Genomic DNA, 23,276 nt, shown 5'->3' on the forward strand with positions numbered 1-23,276 from the left:
GTTGATGATGAACTTTACCTCCAGAGTAATGAGCAATGGAAAGGGGAGGTGTTTCGAAATGTGCTGCACATATCAGGTATATACATCAGGAAGAGCTTGTGCTGTGCTCGTCCCTGCACCTGCACAAACTGCGGTAGGATTTTGGCTAGGGAAGGGGTGTAGGGTGCAAGTGGAGTGTATATACTTGTATATCTGGCAGGGACCTGTGGGGAGCCTTGTTGTTCATGTATTTTTATGAAGGGGCCCCACTTGGGTGGCAGCTTGGTGTCCTGCTTGTCCCCAGCAGTATGTTGGGAAACCTTATTTCTGAGAAAGAAACAGAGGTAGAAAGAGGGCAGCTAGTTCTCACAGTGAAGCTAGACCTTTTCCCCTGTTGTAGCTGTTGAAGATGAACAACAGCTGCTGCTATTTTTTCCATGGAAAGAGGTCTCTTCGCTGAGAAGGGGAAAGGAAACCTTGGAGTTAACTAGAGACATGGCCAATAGGCATGAGCTGGCAGTCAACTGTCTAAAGGATAAAAAGGAAGAAGGTGAGAAAGGCAGAGCAAAACTGAAGGAAATGGGAAAGTTGCCTGGAGAAAGAGGAGCTGGGGAGAGGGGGTAGGTAGAGACACTGACAGTCATGGGAAGTGGAGGCAGAAGGGAGGATGCTGCTGCATGGGCACAGTGCTGCATACCATCTTCCTTCTATGAACCATGCCATGCCATACCACGTGAAGCCCAGGGTTTTGTTGTGTTGAGCCTTGTGGTCAGAGTTTCCGCTGTCCTTATGGTTGAGAAAGGCTCAGACTGTGTAAGAAATTACTGAGCACATTATGGTGTATTCTCCATGTTGGTGCTAGACCAATATCCCTTCAGTCAGCTGAAAAAGTCATCACTGCACATCTGGCAGGAAATAGCAATGTCACTGAAGTCTCAGTGGGTGCCACATGAAGCAGCCCTAAGAGGATAAGCATTGTTAGTAATGATGTACATGGGGACTCTTTGCACCATGTTTACTGACCTAAAATCTCTTTAAAAACAATTAGCAATAAGAAAAGAAGATGCTACATTTTGATGATGAGCTTCATAATGAAGTTAATCAACCACCACTGTTGTTAAGAGAGAAGAAAGTGCATACTTGTCCCAGGAGAAACTCAGTAGATTGCCACTTCTTGGTACACTAGTACTGGTTTGTTTGGCAAGGTTTTGGTAGCTGGGGAATGCTACAGGGGTGGCTTTTATTGGAAGCTTCCCCAATATCCAATACAGCCAATGCCAGCAGCTCCAAGATGGACCCATCACTGAAGTCCTCCCCTGAGGAGGAAAGAGTGTCAGAGACAATGTGTGATGAACTGACCACAACCCCTATTCCCCATCTTTCTGGCAGGGGAGGAGGTAGAGAAAATGGGGAGTAAAGTTAAATCTGAGAATAACAGAGGGGGTGCGGGGAAGGTGTTTTTAAGGTTTGGGTTTACTTCTCATTATCCTATTCAAACGTGATTGGTAATAAACAGAATTTTTCCCCCAGGTCAGGTCTGTTTTGCTCTTGATGATAAATGTTGAGTGTCTCTCCCTGTCCTTATGTCAACTCACAAGCCTTTTGTTATATTTTCTCTCCCCTGTCCATCTGAGGAAGGGAAGAATAGAGTGGCTTTGGTAGACACCTCATGTGTCCACCAAATCATCACACTAGTGCATAATTTTCCACAGCGATCCACAAGGCCCTTGAGTATGACACCCTTCACACTTTTCATAACCATGGATCTCCCCTAGGAATTACCAGATGGGGAGACACGTCTCTTAAAGCCCTGTACTGTTGGGTTGGTCCTTTGGAGTATGTCAGAGTCACCTAAAATTGGCAGGTAAGGATGAGACAGTGTGGGACTTCATAAATCTCTGTATCAGCCAGCACAAACTTTTTGCCTTTGTGTCTCCAGAGGGATACAGTCATGGCCAAAGTGTTATGAGACACATCTAGACCCCTGTGCCTACCTAAAAATGGGAGAGTAGCCTTCCTATTCCATCTAGCTCATATTTTGCACCCTGAGATCAGCAGACTCCAAGGAGAACACAATATCATCTCTAGGTGCTGCTGAAGCATGCCACAGACCACTGAGACATGCCAGGCTTGATCCGGTGGTGATGACCAAGACTGGTAGCTCAGGACAGTGGCCGCAGAATGGGATTATGCCCATGCACACACAAAGGAAACAGCTGCAGAGCTGTTGGAAATCAGGTGGCAGGGAGAAATTTGTTTGAAAAGATTCATTGATCCATGGCCCTATTCCCTGTCCATTTCTATAAGGTCTCCAAGAAAGGAGGAAAGAGCATAGGCCTCATGAATTATTCAGGTTGGCTGGGCCCAATCCATAGATCATTCACTGGCTGAACATGCACACTTGCAATTTTTCTAAAGCATCACTTTAGGCTTTAATCAGCAAATAACTTGAGCGTGTCTCAAAACCGCTGCTTATAGCAAGTTAGGGAACCCTACAAAGCATTTTGCTGGAACAGTATCTTGCCATCAAATGTAAAATTAGAAGGTTTCCATGTGTACAATCTTAAAACTCATGCTGAAATTACACTGAAGAAAAAGCTACGCATCTGTTTATTTGTTGTGGTAAGCCTTTAATTAATCACATTCATGAATTTTATAACAAGCAAATTCTTCCACTCATCAGAGCTTTCTACGAACTCACTTTGGTGTGATGTGGGAACTCAGTTTGAAAGGAATCTATCTCTTAACTAGCTATAACTGTTATTTCCTCAACAGTTCACAAATAAAATATTCCTGTTTCAGAAACTTTCAATGTTGCTTTAAAATTCTTGTGCCAGAGACAGAAAGAAATAAATAAATAACCTTCATATTAAGACTCTTTCTTTGAATCCAGGTCAAAGACATTGAAAGCTGCTGACTGTTTTCACAAAGCTGTCCCCTGGCAGAACTTACACTGCCTGATTACTGTTTCTAACCATGGGTATATCTAGTCAAGTGCAGCAGAAGTTGCACAATTTAGCCTCAAGTGAGTGATTTGCCTACTGACATCCAAACACAGCTTAGCACAGCTTCACTGAGATCCCTGGATTGCCCTACACTGTAGCACTGTGTGTACCCATAAGTTTCAGCTGGGAACTATCTGCAAACACATGCTCAGTATGGGACTGCATCTTCACAGCATCCTCTGGATGTAGCACATGCTATCCCAAAATGGATTGAAGGCACAGTTGTTATGCCTACTAAAATAAAGATGGTTCTGCCAGAGTCATACATTGAAATAAGGTTTCCAGAACCCTGCTTTGGAAGGACTGGGATAAGTTCTCTTCTGCCTAAAGTGAGACCCCATTGTGCTAGGGGAACCAGCTGAGGAAGAGTGCTGGCAGAAAGTGGGAATGAAACCCTTGTGCCTTTGCCTGCAGCTTAGTCAGCTGTACAGGTTTGTTTTCCTGCTTCTCAGTAGCCATAAATCAGGTGTAAATACAAGTAGTAACAATGTTAGGAACTGTTATCAGACATTGTGCAGCAGCAGGCATGGGAAACAGAGGGAGCTATCAGTGCCAAGGATGCTTCTAGAAGCAAAGTCATGAATGACCAGGTCACTTCCTTGCCTCTAAATCGCCTGCTGCAAGTCATACAATACACCTCAGATATATTCCACCTGGTGCCTGTGGTGACCAATTTCATACACAGTGGGTTTTATTTCCTACTCAACCAAAAAGTTACTTTCATATTCACTTCGAAACATGACTGCTGTGTATGAGGCAACGCAGAATCAGAGCCTTCCTTCCACTAGTTTTGGCAATCGACCTGCAAGACTGTGAAAACAAAGTATTCCAGATCTGTTTGTCAAAATACATTATGATTTAAAAGACATGGGACTGATTTTCTATTCATTCCAGTTTGCCCTGATGGTATTGCAATGTACATTTTAATCCAATTTACAGTAGGGTAAACCTGAGAGGAACTGGAATCTTTCATTTTGCTCCCTGCTTAACTTTGAAGCCCTTAATGAAACAGTTTGACATGCACATCTTATGTCCTTGGCTTCCAAGAAAAAAAAAAAACAAACATAAAACTACCGAAGTAGCTCAAAAGCAATGGGTAGATCACAAAAGTAAGCAGATGTTAAATAACTTCACATAAAATATTAAAAAGCAGAAACAGATTCTATTTTGCTTTATTTCATTTTACCTTGGCTTAATTCCTTACTGGAACCATGGCTGCTGTAACAATAGTGGCCCCATGTGAGTTGCTGGATTGCAGATCCTGACTGCAGTGCCTCCCTCCTTGCTTTACCCTAGTACTGGTGGTACACAAGTGGGCAGCTGGGCTGGGGGCAAGTTCAAAGATGAGGGGAAGCATTAAGGGAGAAGGGGATGATGGCTTTTCCCCTGCTGAAGAGTTAAAGGTGAGAAATTCACACTATCCCAATGGAAAGGGAGGTATTGGGGTTTTACAGACACCCTTTCCACACTTTCAACCAGCAGCTGCTCACTGTCCCCCAGAGCAGAGAATGAGCAATGAAGCCACGTGCAATAGCAGCAGTGCTCCATGCAGAACAGCTTAAACTCACCCTCTCTGAAGTCAACGCATCCACCCTCACTGACTGTCACAGCTCATGCATCTCATTGTTTTTAATTCTCTCTTTAAGGACTTCCTGTTAACACTCCGGGTGATGTAAACCTTTGATTTTCAAACACATATAACACAAAAAGTACCTTTCTTTTTCCTTTTGCTTCTAGCTTTGCTGCACTTTGGAGTGATCTTTCCCGCTAACGACTTTCCTTCTGTCTTCCCATATGGGAGAGTTAGGATATATACAGATAACACAAAGAATATAAATAATACAGATATCATGTATAGTATACGTAAGTTTACTTATACACACCTACATATAAACATATGTTTATATATTTTGTATCTATAGATACACAAATACATTATTTTTCTAGAGGATGCAATACATTATCTTTCTAGGAAATTAATAACATTCTTTCTCTAGGAGATGTAGAGCAGAAGCAGATTTATCAAGCCGGCTGGAAAAGAGAAGGCAGGAGTACCGTGATACAACACCTAGAACTGCCTCTGCTCTTCCGTTTGCTCTCAGTCCCCCTCTGCCCGCTCCCAGCTTTCTGAGGATGCGACAAGCCTCAGAGCCAGAGCACAGCATCCTCGGAGGGTCGCCCTCCTTATCACCCCCCGTCCCCGTCCAATCAGGGCGCTGGAGGAGGGATGCTCGGGCAGGGATGCAGGGTTGCCAGGCGACAGCAGCGTCCCCTTGCCCCCCCCCCCCCCCTTCGTGTGTACCCCCCGGGACCGGGCTGTGCTCTTGCCCTCGCTGCCGGCGCGGTTAAACAGCCGCGGGGCCGGCAGCCTCGCAGCGTGCGGAGAGCGGCTCGTCTCCGCCCGAGGGCTGCCTGCCCAGCCCCGCTCCCCGCAGCGCCGAGGGCAATAGCCAGCCTCAAAGTTAGAGCTAGAAACGCAGTAAAGAAACAAGCGGTAGGAATCCGCCTCTTGCCGGCCCCTCCGCTGAAGAGCTGCTGCACGCTCCGGGTGCCGGGAGCAGGCTCTCACTCCTTGTCTTCCCAACTCCAGATCGCCTCCTAATTTAAAGCTTTGCAGCAATCCTCTTTATCCGAAAAGGAGAGGAAATCTAGAAAGATGCCAGGCTGTGAAAAGGGACCCCAGTTCACAGCGCTGGTGCCAGGCGCTGCCTGCCCGAGGATAGCCAAAGTTGCTCAGAGGAACGGGAAGAGGGTTCTCCAGAGCAGAGGGGAAGGGAACGGGATCATCGATTGGTGATCGCAATCCTTCCCTCCCGCTTCTCCTCCTTCCTTACCTCCGGCAGCTTAGGAGGCCTTGATGAGTTTCTACCGGGATCTGATCCAAGGTGGGGGGGAGAAAGCGTGACTGTTCCCAGAGGAAGCAGCTCACACAAGTTTGGGGGCTGAGACTCCCCGGTGGATCTTTAACGAGCACATCGGAAAGCCCGCGATGCCCGGGAGCAGCTGGAGACTCTCGCCGGGACCTACCTTCGTTCCACGGTAAGGAGCTGGGTACTGGTATCCCGCACCCTGCTTCCTTCATCACAAATCCCAGTCCCTGCACCCTGCGCCTCGGATTTGTGCATCTCGGTCCTCACATCCCTACATCCCGGATCCCGGTCCTTCCATCCCACTCCCTGCAGCCTCGATCCTTGCATCCCGGGTCCCTGCAACCCGCACCCCCCTCCTGTGCTTCCGATGAGATGCAGCCGCTGCCCGGGGGATTGCGGGTAGTGCACCAGGGAAAAAGTTGAGAGTACCGGTTTGCGAAGGCTCCCACACCTGCAGAGGGCAGGTGGGATGCAGGGGGAACGCTATAGTCCTCAACTATGGAGGGAGGGGGGAAACGGGTAGAAAGGGGCTGGATAGCCCAGGGCAGAGCAGCTGTGTCAAGATGTTGCCCAGAGGTTTCTGCTCCCGCAGAGGCAGGCTTTGGGGGTGAAGGGAGGAGATCTTAAGCTTGCGATCCTATAGTCTTCCCTTAACTGGGGTGGAAAGTGCCAAGCCAGCAGTTGGGAGAGCCGTGCTGGATACCCAGCTCATGTCCCTGGATCTGCTGCTGAGAGAGAGGTAGGGAGCGTTAAAGAAACTGGAAGTGCTTTTGCTCCTCCTGAGGTATCTCCCCTGCAGGGACCTGGCTCACTACAGGATCCTAAAATTGGAAGACTCCAAAAAGAAAGGAGAAATTAGCAGGGATGATAGAGCCAATGTAAACTCTCCCTCATATATTCCTGTCTATCTGTCCATGTGAGTATGCATCCAGCTGTATAGGTATACATGTGTGCTTCTAGAATTGTTCGTGCCAATGTATGTGCCTTGCCTATGTCCCTGTGTATCTGGATGTGTATGTGTGTATATCTACACTCATGTTTCTTTGGATGCATAAAGGTGTATTACATGTATAGATTCAGAGGAATGTGGGTTTATTTCTAGACAGTGTTTAACTATGTAGACATAGAGATGTTTGGGTATGTATCTTTCCTGTGTGTGTCAGGCACATGTATCAGCTGAAATACACATGTGGGTGTGAGAAAGTGTATCTGTGCCACTGTGTAGGTAGGATTTGCGGGGGGTTTCTCCCCCAGGTCATTGTAGGGTTTCCATGGATCATTCTGAGCATACATCCCTGTATTTCAGCAATCCTGATGAAAAACAAGCACTTCTTGAAAAACAAGGCATCTTCCCAATACTGCATTGAACTCAACTAAGGATTTGCTGGTAGTTTGTGAGTTCTTTGGCTTTTTCTTGCTTTATGCCACCTGCTGAAGATGATTTTAGTTCATTTTTTAAATAATTCAGTCAGCTTTAAAAACATCTCAGCCTGAAGACTGTGAAAAAAAAACAGCCTGGGACACAGCCTGGTACCTATTTCAGCTTGCATAAGGATGTCTTACACTGATTAAATATGCAAGAAAACAATTTGAAAAGCACACAGCCCGCTTGACCAAATCCATATTTTAGGGAAATGACTTCTCTCATTTTCTTCCACTACACCTAAACTGTTACGACTCCTTGTGCCATTGTTTATGTTCATCAATGCAAATATTACAAGCAAATGTAACTTCCCCAGTTACATTGGTGAAAATTGCACATTAAACTAATTTATTTGCAATTAGGGCAATAGAAAATCTGTACTTTGTAAATGCTCAATCTCTGAGTGAAATCAGTAATGGTCCATGCAAATCCTGCTTAATAAACTGATGCCTTGTAGAGCAATGCAAGCTAATTTGTCCTCTTCTAGAATATTTATTACTTCAATTTCTGTGGCTGTTTTTGTTTGCTGCTTTTTTTAAAGAATGATGCCGTCCACTGCTGCTCTCAGTATTTCTGGAGTCCTGCTTTATATATGGAATGTAAAACACACTTCAAAGTGGGAAATCCACTAATTGATTAACTGCCCTGTAATTTAAAAACAAGCAAAAAAGCATTGGTATCAAGTACATTAAACCAAGACTTTCATCCTGGAGCTAAGATGGTTTTCTAATCACTGTTGATGTTTGTCTGTGTTGCATGTGCTGATGACCTACTTATAAGCTTCTACAAATAAAGTTTTTTAGGCAAATGTTGACACCTTGTCTAGGAGTAACGTTCTAATTTTATCATTGAAAGAGTGAATCTAAAGCAAGATGCAGGGGTGAAGTATTTTTCTTGATTCACTTAATGTTTTTATACTTAAGTAAGTAAATTATGATGAAGCTAAGTACTAAATCAGACTGGAAAGCCAAAACAAAAGAAATACATTAGAAGCAGTCATATCATTCAGCTCAGTGGTCTGCATTGCATGAGCACAATTTGGAAATGCTGAATCTGGAAGTAAAGAAAGTGTAAGGAGATGTTCTGGTGTTTAAAGAAAAAGCTACTTGGATGCTTTGTGCAAACACAACTCTCCTGCGGAAGTGTCCTACAGAATGTGAAGGTCGCAGAGTCCCATATAAAACACTATAAAACCTGAATGACCTGGTTCTAATGTCACTTATGTAGACAAATTGCAGTTTTACCTTTAAACCTCATGGGCTAAATTTTCTGTTGGTCTACAAGAATTCAGTAGTGTGTACCCACCAAACATCTGGTTTAGCAGTGTGATTTGAGAATCCAGCCTAAAGCTTTTATGGGGTGTGAGAACCTGTCTATGAGGCTGTTGAACTTGCCAACAGTGTCCAGCTGAAGGGACTTCACTCTCTTTTCAATTTTTGAAAGCTGTTTCCAAAGCCCTGTAAAATGCTTACCAGGATTTCTGCACCTTGTTTCTTCCAGCTTGTTCTACTCTGGTTATTGATCAGCTAGTATTAATCTGGTAGACATCATGCTAGGCATGCTATCATTTTCAGGTTGCCACAGAACAACACAGAGATGCTTGACACACTCCAAGATCAGACAGCATCACTGTTTGTGTGTGACTATGTCTAACTACAGTAAGCTACATAAGCTCTGATGAAGAAAATCATGTAATATTGACTGGCTTTTTTTGTCTGCTTGTTGATATAAAACTGACAGCTCGTTTAAAGCTTAATGAAGAACTTCTTAGTCTGGGTCATAGAACTGAAGAGAAGATTGTCTTTTGCTCACTACTAGTGTGGAGAATAATGTGCTTGGGTGTCCCTGGGTGGAGGGGTATCCATAACCAACAAGAAGGGGTGACCAGAAGGATGATTTAGCCACCTCATCGCAGAGCACAACTGTGGTGGACCTGGGCTCCAATGGTGGCAGGGAAGGAGCTGTGTACTGTCTTCCTAAATCTCTGCCTGTGACTGTTCCAAGCTATGAACTTAATAAGGCCAACTTTTCACCGTGATAATCTGGCCCTAAACTGGCAGAAAAATCTGAGACATATTTCATCTTATAAAAATACAAATTTGCTTAAAATTCATGAGTTTATTTTAGTATTAGGTGTAAAATGCCAAAACCAAAATGGAATTCCTCCTGTGCACAGTGATGTCTGGGAACAGCCTCAGTGCAATTGTCAGGTATTCCCACTGACACAAAAGCAGAGTTCATTGTTAGAAGTACTTTAACTATTACAGATTTGTTCAATAGGTTCCTTGTTCAGGTGAGCCCAAAATCCAATGTGTGACATAAATGAATTTGCTGGTTTATCTATTGTCTTATGAGGTTTCCTAGATTTTATTTCAAGAATGTTAAGGTTTTCAAAAATACTGCAAGGTATCTGCTGTCTTGTTTCTAGCTGCCTTTCCACAGCAATGCAGCAGATTTTCATAGGGGGTAAATCACTATGAACCTATTAAAGTCAAAAAGAAGAGAATTTACTAGAGCTATAGCAAATTACACAATAAAAGGCTGTAGAATCATATTGCTTTTATCTCATAGTGGCCCTCTCAAATACAAAATGATGTAGTTGGAACAATTACAGTGCTATTGTTCATAGCTATGCTGAGATTATGGGAACATTTATGTAGTTAGCAATTGTACTGCTTGTATAGGAACATATGGGCTCCTCATGTAAATCAGTGGGTTGTCTCAAAAACCTAAGTAACAGTGTAGCAGCTTTTCCAAACCTTCCGAGATGCGATTTATCCACATGCAAAGGCATGGTCTTAGCCCCAATTACTGAGGCAGCCTTCCTTGTGAGTGCTTTAAAGTCTGGCAAGTGGCTTGACTTTGATAGTATTGATGACCTTGACCTTGAAAGTCTCTTTCCCAGCACATGTGAAGGGATACAGAGCGATGACCAAGTATATAAACCATGTCAAATATGGAACAAGCAGGGTGTTTATAGTGGGAATGATTGATGAACGTTTCATGGGTGAAATGGGAACTGGGAGCAGTCTTTTGGCGGATGCTGTGAGACCTTGAAATTCTCCATTGGAAAAGGGAATAGAGAAGAAAAAAGTTATGAAGACAAATAAAGACTGAGGAAAAAAAGATCTGTAAGAGACTAAATGGGAAAAATAAAGAAAAGAAAATAGCTTAATAACAAGGGAGAGAAAGAGCAGTGAAGACTCAGATGAGTAACCAGGCTGGGAAAAAAGAAGCAAATGGAATAGTAAGTCAGTTGTGAGATGAAGAGATTGTAAAACAGGTGAAGTTGGTGAAGAAGACACTCTCATTAAAGAGATTAGAAACTATCCTGAGACCCAACTAACATGGCAAAAATATTGTAATGGAAGTGGCAAATGTAAAAATTTATCCAGGCAGAGGACTGCATTCAGACATATTGACTGCAACAGAGATGTAAGGAACAGTGAGCTAGCAGAGAAAATGTCTAGAGCTGACTCTTTTCCATGGTAATTTGAAGTAATAAGAAAGATAAAGAAGACAGGTGGAGAGATGGAATGTAAAAGAATTGATCCATGGTCACCAAGAAGTCTTACCAGGTATCAGCACACAGTGAGCACACATCAACAAATCAAGTATATCCTTGAGGAAAGGAGAGAGGGGAAACTTTCATGTACTTCAGGTAAAATCCAGAGACAGTGCAGTAGAAACAAAGGAGGCTCAAGCAAATTTATGCTAAGGAAATACAGAGATTGTCAGATTCCAGAGCAAAACCAAGTAATTGCAGACATGGAAGAAAGAATTCAAAAGCTCAGTGGGTGACCACAAAGTCAGGAAATTTACAGGTCAGAACCTATATTAGATTAGTATGTTAATATGTTAGAATTAGTATGTTAAAAGGAAGGTATTTGTGGGAAGAATGATGGGTATGTCAGTTTACAGTATCCCTGAAGGAGTAGGGTGCCTGAGAGGATGGGTGCTGAGAAGGACATATAGATTACACAAGAGAGAAGAAACAGGACTGCTCTTGAGAAAATGAGGGGTGCTTGAGGAGAGAGCAAAGAGAAGAATAAAACAAGGAAGAAAAATGAAAGGGCTGGGACTGCGATTAAATCAGGAGAAAAACATAGGCAAAGGCTGGAAGCAGGGACAGCCAAAAAAAAAGGAAAGAAGAGGAGAAGGGGTGGATGGTATAGGGAAGTCACTTCCCACTGGTACAGAGGAGGAAGCAGGGCCTGGGATAGTCATGAGGAAGGAGGTGAAGGAAACCTGAAAACTGTGTAAAACCTTGGTCTAGCCGAAGGCGTGCTGGTAGAAAACAGCAAAAAGTGTGCAGGATGAAGTGACAGAAATAGAGCAAGAGGCATACATTAGCTTCCATTCCCATGGAAAGCTCCACTAACAAGTCCACATTCAAATCAGGGACAATTTTTGTGTTACCTGAATGTTGCATCTGAAGAGGTTTAACATAACTGCATGAAATGGAGCTCTGCAAAGTCTCAGCCTCTCTGGTTTGTGGTGGCTAGCCCTCAAAAGCACACGTTGTTAGGCTGAGATACTATCTTGCAGTCTGCGAGGGAGGATGCTCCAGGCAATTTTCAGAGTCTGAGAATTTGGCAGTACTGGGACTCTTCTCCAGAATTAGACCTGCAAAGAGTCTGGCTGAAACAAGTGGCCAGCAAGGGGCTGCCTAATTGTATGGTGTGACTCTGTAAACCTCTTACAGCAAAACTAGCATGTCAGATGCCAAACCTAGCATGCAGGGACACTAGAGGTTTGCAGCAGTCATTGTACACTGTGTGCTAAACCAATGACCATTACAACAACTTAAAAGATTTAGGATAGAACACCATTTGAAAAGGGTTTGGAAATCTCACACAATATTGTTTCATCCCTAAATTCTTAAAATTTATCCCTAAATTTATTCCTAAAAATTTTCATCCCTAAAAATCCCTGAATATTGTTTCATCAGGGTTGTGGCTTTCTGCTCCACAGACATGTAACAGTAGGGCTAAGATGGCACAGGAGTTGTGGGAATAAAGTCCTCTGTTGTGGGAATAAAGGGATCCTGTGGGCTAGATACACTCCTCCGTGGTGAAGAATGTGGCTAGTGTGTTTGTTGAGAGGCTCCTTGATCATTCTTGACCTTGTCAACCTTGGCTGTCTTGCTACACATAGCAGTCCTTCACCATTTTAATGTACAGATCAGCATCAGGATGGTTGACATATATATATCTTCTATACATATTTGAGATACAAACATATTTTATATAAAGTAGCTGTGATTAAGGCTTCTTAGATCCCATACATACTCCAGCTTGCATGTGCCATATCTTCCTGGTGGGAGACTTGCAGCTGTGCTCGAGTGAACATTTCTACATGTATGTTTTATAGGAGGTCTTTTGGCTAAGCTGCCTTTTGATCTGGCGCTTACTGCCTAGCATATTCTGTATTATTTTGTAATCATTCTATTTTTATACTGTTAGTAATTTAATTCACAGTGATTGCATCATCCAGTGAAGAAATTATCAGGAAAGCATGAGAAGACATTGTTCTGCTAGTGTTTGAAAATATTACCTTACATTTGTGATGCGCAGCAGAAATTGGCTACCCTGCTGTTAGAATCACAAAGCCAGAAATCTGATAAAAATCAAGAAGCAAATTTGGAGATGTTTCCAGAATTCATAGAGTGATGTGTTCTTTTGTTCCTCACTTCTGTGTATTGTCATGAGAAAACAGATAAACAGACAAAAGGATGGAGGCAAACAGAAAGATAAGTATATTGTGCAGCAAGAAATGTAGAATTTGGTTCTGAGGGGTTAGAACAAGTAGTTTGGATCAGCTCACATGGCTAAGAATTGTCTAAAATTATATTTATCTGCAAGGACATTTAAACATTGATATTTTATATGAAAACATAATTGATTTTAGCATGATGAGGGAGTTTTCAAAAAGCCTCATTACAATTTTTGGGGACATACATTTATTTGGCTGTTGAGTGTCACCAGTTGAGAATATGATCATAAACTTTTTGGCTTTTTATGATATATTTTTAATAGCATTTTGCTAATGTTCAGTCAGTCAGAAAGACACCTTCACTTTATGTTAATTGACACCTAATTTGGTTCAATTATAAAAGATTCTAGATGTTTCAGTACACAACAGATGAAAGATCATGATTTCACTTTATAACAGATGTACTTCATCAGTATTTAATTCTGCCTTGTAGAAAGCAGGGGAAAAAACACTGACATGGAACATCAATCCAGTAATATTGGATCAAACTTCAGCAAAATTGTGTGAAAAGGATATCTTACAATGTTGGTCTGCACAGCACATTATTTGCATAGTCAATAATGAGTGTCTGCTTTTCCTCATTATGGAATACTTGTCCACAAAATGTTACTACAGAATGACATCTTCCTAAAAAAGAATAATAATAATTAAAAAAAAAAAAACAACTTTTTACTAGCGAGTGTAAAGAAAAATATAGGAATCTTCTTAGCATTTTTTTCCAAACTCTGTAAAAACACACTAAAATACACTTGTCAAATCTACCTTGCAACTGTTTTCAGTGTATTCCACTGGGATCTCTTAATTGTGTTTGCTCGCTTCCTTTCTTGCAACCAGCAGGGCTGTAGAAGAGCTCTGACATAAACAGACAATGAGATGGACAGTGCATTTCCTTAAAGAGGTGCAGTCCCATTCTACATGGGACTCAAGCAGTAGGTCGAGTTATCAGGCAGGTCTTTGCTCTCAGATGTTGAGAACAGGGTAGTAAAATATAAAAATAAATATGTATAGAAGATATATATGGTAATATAAAAATACTGTGGGAACGGTAGATCAATACTGAAGTCTGTTTCAGCCAAATACTCTGAAACCATCCAGCACATGCTTCTTTATCTTATGATTATTACAGGATACATTTGCCTTGAAAAAGAACTTTTTCTTCATAACTAAGAAACAAGTCTTGAAAGCAGAACAAAAACGACTGCTGTTTTAGTAAAAGGAACATGCAGCTCATGCCCTTTTTCATCCATTCACTTGTCAATGCGGCTGTCAATAAGGATGTATTTACATATGGCTAATCCCACAGTTGATTCATTAATATGATTTTACGAGTGAAAAGGGAAGATGACCTAATGCGGTAGCTCCAGGAGTACAAATAAAATGAGATAACTATCAGAGAATAATAATTTTGCTTTCTGAAGTGGGCTTTAAATCTCCAAGAAGAGAATAGCTCTGCTTAAAACAACCTTTTCTTCTTCACTCAGAAGTGATCTCCAATTAATTGTACAGTTTAACTGAACTTTGCTTCCCTTGGTATCCTAGGAGAAAAGCTCTGACAGGCTAAGAATTTTAACCTGTTTGTAATGTAAACTGAGTATACTGGTGGTGGTTTTTAACACTCCAAAAACTGTCTGGGAGGAAAAAGAAATAAATAACAAAGCTTTGATCCTCTAAGCAAACAAAGAGGGGAGAAGGAGGTTAAAAGAACCATCATTTGTGAAAGGCAGAGAAGGAAAATGTGGGGAAAGCGTCTCTGTTTTAACAGTTTCAGATATTGGTTGAAGGTCTATTGGAAATATTATGCAATTCAACAGCTTTATAGTCACTCTGGTGAATAAGGAAAAGCAGATTTCTTTTTACTGTTTCATTTACAATTTTGAGATTTCTAAGGACTTTGAAATTCTCTGTGATATCAGCCAATCTGACCAAGATTTTCCTGGAAGAAGATATCCAGGACAAAGCTTAGAGATTAATGCTAATACCTTTACTATCAAGCTCAGATAAACATATTCAGTAGGAAGGAAGGAAGGAAGGAGAATCTAGTCTGGAAGTAATGCCAGCACCTGGGAGCTGGTAGGTGACTTGAAGCCCAAGTTTCTTGGCCAAAGGGTGAAATGTGAATTCAGGAATCCAGTTGTAGCAGCAGGGAATGGTCTGACCCAGTAATATCTTGTTACTTTCTTATCCATGGGAGATGTTCCCACTCCCTGAAATGTCACTGGTCTAGGTATGTCAGCCAGTAAGTAAGAAGGTGGAGTCAAGCCTCCACAAGCTCCTTTCAATCTGCCTGCCTGTCCCACATTCGACATTTTTAAGGAAGGAAGCAAATAAATAGCTCCGTTTAGACCTGGATACCTTAATCAATGTCCAGGCAGCAGCTGCAGAGAATAATAGTTTCTTAGTCCCTGTGATTTCCTGGCAAGGGCACAAGGTCCCAATTAGAACTTATCGTGAATAGGTGCAGTATCCATTAGGATAGAAATGGACAGAAAGAGGCCTTTTTTATGTAATCTTCTTCATTTTCAAAGATCGTAGACAATGTTCCACCATCCTGAATGCAGCATGTAGAGTTCCACAGAAAATGACACCAGTAGGGACTTCATCTGATACATCTCTTCCTCCAAAGCTAGCATAAACTATTTCTAAGTCTTTATTAACTGATACTTGTTGAATGATTCCTTTAAAATCTGCAAAAACAGAGATTTCACAGCCTCCTGCAACAGCTCATGCCTGTGCTTCACTGTTCTTATGGGCAGGTCTCCGAAAGTTTGATTAAATCTCACTTTTTGCAACCAAACCTTTCACTCTTGTCCTCTCTGCTATGGAAATTAAAAGCAATTTAGTACTTTCTCTTCCATTCCATCCTTTTATACAACAAAGGGTTTAGAGTTTTGATTAACGCTCATTTATGTAATGTTCCAATCAGTCAACTCCTCTTGATTCAATAAAATAATTGCTTTCTTTTCAGGCAAGTGTTTTTTTTTTTTTTAGAATCTTGTTATTCCTGCTGTTTTCTTTTGGACCTTTTCCAGTTGTCCATTTGGACCCATATCCAGAAGATGAGTACAGCTGATGAATGGCTTGACTTCCCTTGTCTTGAATGCAACAGTCCTCAAAGAAATTCTCTGTGCTATTTCTTTGTTCTATGTTCCAAGCCTCACTCCAGCCATCATTTTGCCCAAAGAGCCCTCACAGAACCATAGTGATGTCCTTGTCCTGTCACCTTCCAATTTGCTACACTTTTTCTTGACTGCTTCTGGTCATTTCTGGTTCGCAAACACATACAACTCCAACCAAATAATTGTCAGCCCTCACGTCCACATTAACATTTCAGGAGAAAATTTCTTAGGTAGTTTGAAGAACTTGTTGCTTTCTCTTTGCCAGAGGGATCTGCATAAATGATGTCTTCTATTGGTTCAATTATTATTACACAGGGGAACGCACTGCTGCACTGTATAGCATATATCGTGTTTAGCATGTCATATGTTTAGCATGTTTATTATGAAGTGACTACCATGATCACTAACTTCAGCCAATATCCTGATTGTCCACAAGTTAGAGAAAATCTTCATGGGAGCATCAGTAGAAGGGAAGCCTCCAGCCTAACTCCAAGCATAAATATACCAGTGAATGCTGCAGAGCTGTGTGATGGATACAAACAAGGGATCGGTATTCATTTGGGTATTCCAGCTATATGTCCATGAAAAGGCAAAAGCTGCTTATGCTTTCAGGATCATAACTGTAAAACAATGCTTCACGAAGTCTCAAATGAGAAGTTCGACTTTGCTGCTGGCAAACCCACACAGAGTTCATCTACATTAAGCCTGATGAATGTGGCATTAGGCAAGAATCCAGAACTCCATGCCCCCTAGACACACTTTCTGCCTCTCTTGTTTAATTTCTCTTCTTTTATTAAGACTCAAACTTTTCCCTGGCCAGCCTAGAACATATCCCAAACTGGCTAGGACATGGATAATGTCAGAGGGGTCTTAATGAGCTGCCACAGGTAGTTGCCCAAAAGGCTCCCTAGAGAACCCTTTGCAGCTGTTAGTTTCATGCTTATGAGAGTAGTAGTTACTACCAAAACAAAAAAGAAAGCCTCATAAAGGAAGCAAAAATTAAAATAAAAAGCATTCACTCAACTCTCTGTAGCAATTCAAAGAGCACCTTAATATTGCAACAAAAAGGTCCCCTCTAGCCTTCAAACTAATCAACATGTTTCATTAATATATCTCAGTAAATTGAAACATATCCAGTCCAAACCATTAGCTCCTGACCATTAACTTCCACGCCTTGAATTCTCACTGAACAGGTAAGCAGCTATTTTAAAGGATGATATCCTTCTGGTGTGACTCTACCAGAGTACAAGCCACCATTATACGTCAGTAGTTCCTTTCCTCCACCCTCTGTCTGACTCAGTTACACAGGGACTGCTAAATAAACACTACTTAGATGCATTGAGAGAAGGGGAAGCTTGGTGTCCATGGGTGAGAGAACGTTATTACAGTCTGTAATAGAAAGACACAAGGAGGCACATCAGGCAACCAGTGGGATGAATATTGATGTTTTTTCCCTCCTTCTCATGGTAATACATGCATCCAGCATTTAGCAATCATAAATACTCATCTGATATGTTGTCTCTTGACCCTAGATCATGATAAGTAAGTTGAGTACATAAGATATATTGTTTCATCACAGCCAGCAGAGCCTTGTATTGTAATGCTTTATTAGATAGTCAACAGTGTGTTCCCAAGGCCTTAAACAACATCTTCCATGTAAACAGCCATCTATACTTAGTCAACAGGAATCATAACCGTCCTGTGTTAGAGTGCTGCAAGTTTTTTTGCAACACTTTCTTAAAGTACCGAGTAATAGGTGCTCTAGCATGTCTCTTTATTTGTTGGTTCCAATTTATAACACCGTTTCTATGTCAATGCTTACAAAGTAAAACAAATATAAGTATTTTCAAAAACAATAGCACATTTGGAGTCACTGTATTTATCTTTAGAGAGTAAGAGCTACAAAACTGAATGGATTGAGGGGGATTAAAGACTAGGCTAATTGTTCATTAAGCAACCTAAGACCAGTTAAGTGTGTTAATCCATTCAGTATTTTTTCTGTTTGTTTCCATTATTATCCCTGCCAGAATTCTTTTGCATGAATTACTTCACCTATGTTTATTTATTAATAAAGGAATTCACCTGAAATGAAGGTCTTTAATATTATAGTCTTTTCCCAAGGAAAACTTCCATGACAGCAGTAGCAGGACTTCAAGACATGGCTGGAACTCTCTGTACTGCTCTTTTCCTAAAATAAAACATAATCTCTTTCAGTAAGATTAATGTGAATACATTCTCAGTCTGTACCGATTCCAGATACTCTCCAGGTTTAATTAAGACATATTATTCTGAAAAATTCTGCATGGGTCTATGTAATGTCTTATGAAAGTGGCCGTTATTGTACCTGGCCCAAAAGAATAGTTCTAAAATTGATTACTGATGGCTGACTACTATTATGTATTAATTTTTACATTATTCTGATGTGTAATTGACTATCTATTTGCCAGATAAGTAGAGAATGGAGAGTTATTGATAGCTAACTTGATTATCATGTCTTCCAAGTTCCAGAAAGCAATGGGCTTTTTTTCAGATCAGCTACCCTTAAATATTGACAGTTTATGGCCCCTGAAAGAGGAAAGCCAACTCACCATACAATTATTCATGTAGGTATTACCATAAAAATGAGCAACAGGCCAGGTAGCAGTTGAACGGAAAAGGATCTAAGGCTAAAGAAGGTCAGAAGCAGGGCTTTACTCAACATCATGGCACCATATTGTTGTGAAAAGTGGAAATTTCCTACTGGAATTAATAAATAGGAATATTGTCTGCAAGGTATGGAATGTAAACATTATTCTCAACCTAACACTAACAGGGACACATTTGGACTGTGGTACCCAGTTTTGAGAATTATGTTTTAAGAAGAAATATAGAGTCCAGAGAATATCGACAAGAAGACTTAAAGGTGTGAAAAAATAGATTTATCACAGGTAAGTAACAGACTTAAATTGTCACACAGAAGCCTAGGCCTCAGGAGAAGCTTTTAATGGTGAAGGAACAGGATAAACTTCCTGGGAAGTCCAGGAAGTTCCCATCACCATAAGTGTTTAAAAACAAGCTAGCCAAGACATGAGTTGGATAAGACATAAGTAAAGTTGATCCTGATTTGGATAATAGCAAAGGAAAATCAAAATCTTTCAGGGTCCCTTCTAATCCTCTTCTTCTCGAAGTGACCTGAACATCACTCAAAGTTCCTACCCCAGGATCTTACAACATAACACTTTTTATTGCAAACATCTATCTTCCCAAGAGGCAGACTAGATACCTGGCAGCAAAACAGTGCCTTCACTGCTGCTTTTTGAAGCAGAGGCAGTAAGAGCAGAGAGCAGCATGATTCTCTTGGGGAAAAGGGGAAAAATGGACCAATTTCAGGAGCAAACAAGGTTGTTCTGCAAGAGAGAAGTAAGCTCTGCCATGCAGAGGGAGGTGATGTGTGTATGCAGGAAGATAACACACAAGTCTGTTTAATTCACACACAGACTCTTTACAAGTGCTTATTCAGTTCCTGCTTTACTCGAGGAGCAGCAGCACAGTGCATCATTTTTAATACAGACAACAATATAATCTGTCATGTAAAAACTATTATAACAGTCTCAACTCTTAATGTACAGACTATGCAGAAGTGTGTGTGCCTACAAAAACCAACATTAGATGAGGTCTAATATTAGGTCAACAGAGAAACAACACAGTAAGGAGGAGCACAATTTGCACTGTCAGCTTCAAATTCTACTCTGCATGTTCATAAGCTTTTATACCCTCACATGTAGGCAATGCACTATATAAGGTTATAAAGTAATGTATGGATTTTGAATATTTGCATAAAGAAATGAATGCACTAAATCTATTGATGTAGTCAATGTAGAACTACTGTAATTCTAATGCTTTCTGCACTGCAGTGATGATTATGAAACTAGTAGGTATTTTATGTTACTAACTCAAGGCATCATCTTTAACAGATACTCATAAAACACATTGGCAAAAGCACAAACTGCAGAAACATGAGTTAGAAATTTGTTCCTTGTGTTCCAATATGTTCCCTAACATAGACAAAATTTTAATACTGTTACCCAATAATTATTTAATCAAAAGTATATTTGAGGAAAACCTGAAATAACTGAGAGATTTCAGTTGTTAGAAATAAAGGCCCAATCTTCATGGTAATTACTAAAGCAAGGTTAGAGTTTATGTTATAAGTGTGAGATATTATTGAAATTCAGATAATTCCTTGGAAATTTTACTGCTGATACAATATGCAAAAGAAAACAAAAACCAGAAAGAAGATTTTTCAAAATTAATAACTCTTTCCTAAAGAGAAATAAAAGATTGTCACATTCTAAAAGGACGTTATGATTTGTCATGAGTTTGTGAAAAAAAATGGATTATTCATATCATTGATAGAAAAGATATTTAGACTAAATTATACTCTTTTTTTACCCTGAGATTTTTGTCCATTCAGAAATTACTATGTCTTTCATCATTCAAAACCCCTCAAATATTCCTTTTATCCATCCTAAATCAGGCAAACAATAAAAAGATATCGATTTTTCATACAGTATAAATAGCTCACGAATGTATAAAAATTTAATTCAAGATTCAGTGGGTCAAATCCTAGGCTGTGATAAATCAGGAGCAAAGTCATCAAAAGTGCTCTGTGTTACACCAATGCTGTTCAATTTGTCAGGTGTACCTTCAATCATTTAACAGCTTCAAGAGATCAATAAGGTCTGCAGTTTCAGATGTTCAAATGTCAGCCCACTTGTTTTCCATACCCTTATTCAAGCAGCAGAGAGGACTTTGCAGCAAAACCCTTGCATTGCAGTAAACAGTTACCTTCAGGCGTGCCCACTTAGCCTAATTGAGACTGGACACTGCACCAGTGGGAAGCTGCTGAGGAGATGATGGTGTGAGAATATGAGTCATGAACATGCTATCCCAATCCCCCAACCAGTGTAAATCAGTGTAACTGCACCGTTACAAGCTCTGAGGACAGAGACAGCTTGTAAATATGCGAAATATGGGGGTTGTGCAACATAAATAAGGCAGGAAGAGACAATTCAGTGTACCTCCTGCCCCAAAGAAGAGCCAAACTTATTGTGTCACTTCTGAAATAAAAATTATTTTTCTCTTGAAAACTTCTGATGGTGGAGACTCCACAACTTTCCCAGGCATCATGTCCTTTAGGATGAGAACATTTTTTGCCTAGTATCTAGCCTACAAATCTATTTGTGCAGTTTAAGTTCATTTCTGCTTTAGTTAATGACTTAGCAAAAGTTGTCCTTTCATCTTAATTTCTCAGCTCCTGAACTTGATGAAGCTGGCATTTCCTGAGTAAACAGTTATTGGTAGCACTACATCCTTGGTCATTGCTCTTCACCAGGGCTTGGTCTTCTTCAAAAAAGTTACATGGAGGCAGCAGACTTGGCTAAACCTCAGGTTCATGGGTATTTCTTCACCAAGAAGATTCATGACAGTGTTTTCCTGGCCCTGTGCTCAGCCTCCACTTGGTGCTAGAGACAGATCATTTCTCTTCTGAGAAGGAAGGAAGGACCTTTGTACTGTCAAATGGCCAGAGATACGTACAGACTTTTCCATGCCTATTGCCCTCATTACAGAGTGCCGGCCTTACTCTAAGGCCTGAAGCTCTTCCTCCAATCTTGCAGTTTCACTGCAGGCACAAAGCTAATAGCATCCTTCAGATGCTTCTAAGCCACTTTCCTCCCTGAAATTTTCTAAGAGCTTCCAGACTATGGAGAGATTGTCTATCAATCAAATTCCTTTTGGTGTCCTGCATCTTCAGGACCTGGTCCTCTCTAGTTTCTAACACCCATGCTGATTTTTTCCAGAGTGACATCAGAGAATACCTGAAATTACAAAACAGGCTTATTTTCTCATCTCAGACACATTCCTCTGGAGTAAAACTACAATGCACTGGAGGACCTTTGGGCCTTTGGATGATCTAGATCTGTGCCTGGCACATAGGCAGTTGTGTCCTCACTCTTGCCCACAAGTCTCATGCTGTCTGTAGAGCTGGGAACCTTGTGCCCTGAGCCCTTAGGGTCATGGTGTGACTCCAGCCCAACCAAGTGTGTGGAGAGCAACTGTAAAGGCTTGGTTGATTGCACAACTATGCTAATTATTTTGCCTTTAGGTCTGAACTTCATATCTTTTAGTCTCCCTGCAAACTCCTTGCAGTTAACCAAATAATTGCATTTCACCTCAGACACTTCAGACCTACATCACATAAAACATTTTTCTAAGCAAGTAGGTAGCCCTTTCCACTTCAAATCAAATACATGTATCTGCACTGAATCCTTCTGTGTATAACTAATACCAGCAGGGAAGGTAATATTTAATTTGCCTCACATCCCTCATAAAGACCAACACTGCTCTGATTCGACTCAGATGGCTGGAAGAGCAAGAAGTCTCTCTCCACTGCCCCTTCTATGAGATAATCTCCCTTTCACCAGGTCACGAGGAGCTTTAGAACTTTGAGGGTGAGGGAAAGGGAGTATCTGTAATATGTTGCACTTTTTACCACTTCTTTGACTATCCAGGAATTAGGGCTTCTTTTGGTCATTTCACTCCACAACCTAATACTTTGTTCAAATCAAGGAAAAGAAGCATCTCAGAGTGGGGTTTAGTTCAGCAGACATAGCATGAAGACAGACACAGCCACAGTGTGGAGGTCTGCATATTTGGAAAATCATATTTCATGATAAAAAGAATTCAACTTTTAAGGAGTGATTCAACTGACCTCTTTTAGACATCTACTGTAGGAAGAGAGGAATCATGTCCAAAAAATGCTTTGGGTATATTTCCATAAACTGAATATAAAGGGACTCCTGAATAACTAGATCACATGTAGAAACATATAACCTGTTTGATTAAAAGAATCTAACCTGTCTAGGGTAGGAACTCCAGTAGTCCAGGCTCAGTTTTATGTAGGTTTAGAATCATAGAATCAAATAGGTTAGGAAAGATGTTTAAGGTCATCCTTTCCAACCATTACCCCAGGACTACCAAGACCACCACCGAAACAGATCATTGAGGGCCTGGTCATAATTTTAGTCAGAGCCTGCGCTCTACAACTGACCACAAAAAAAAACCATGT

At 41.0% G+C, this 23,276-nt stretch overlaps 1 protein-coding gene across 3 annotated transcripts in view; it reads left to right on the forward strand.

The window, feature by feature from the left end:
• The first annotated feature begins 5,277 nt into the window (after nt 1–5,277).
• The window catches only part of GRM3 (glutamate metabotropic receptor 3), a 103,919-nt gene continuing 85,920 nt past the window's right edge, over nt 5,278–23,276 (forward strand). Inside the window, exon 1 of one of the 3 annotated variants that reach the window (XM_057422433.1) lies at nt 5,278–6,023. The gene's annotated coding sequence lies outside the window, so the exon portion shown is untranslated. Of the gene's footprint in view, nt 6,024–6,469; nt 6,594–6,618; nt 6,771–23,276 lie in introns of those variants that run through there. The other 2 variants (XM_057422435.1, XM_057422434.1) reach the window with 2 other exon arrangements.

The sequence above is a fragment of the Pezoporus wallicus genome, unplaced genomic scaffold (assembly GCF_028554395.1).
Source record: "Pezoporus wallicus isolate ANWC-B61680 ecotype Strahan unplaced genomic scaffold, APGP_CSIRO_Pwel_v1 contig_3058, whole genome shotgun sequence".
Taxonomy (NCBI): domain Eukaryota; kingdom Metazoa; phylum Chordata; class Aves; order Psittaciformes; family Psittacidae; genus Pezoporus; species Pezoporus wallicus.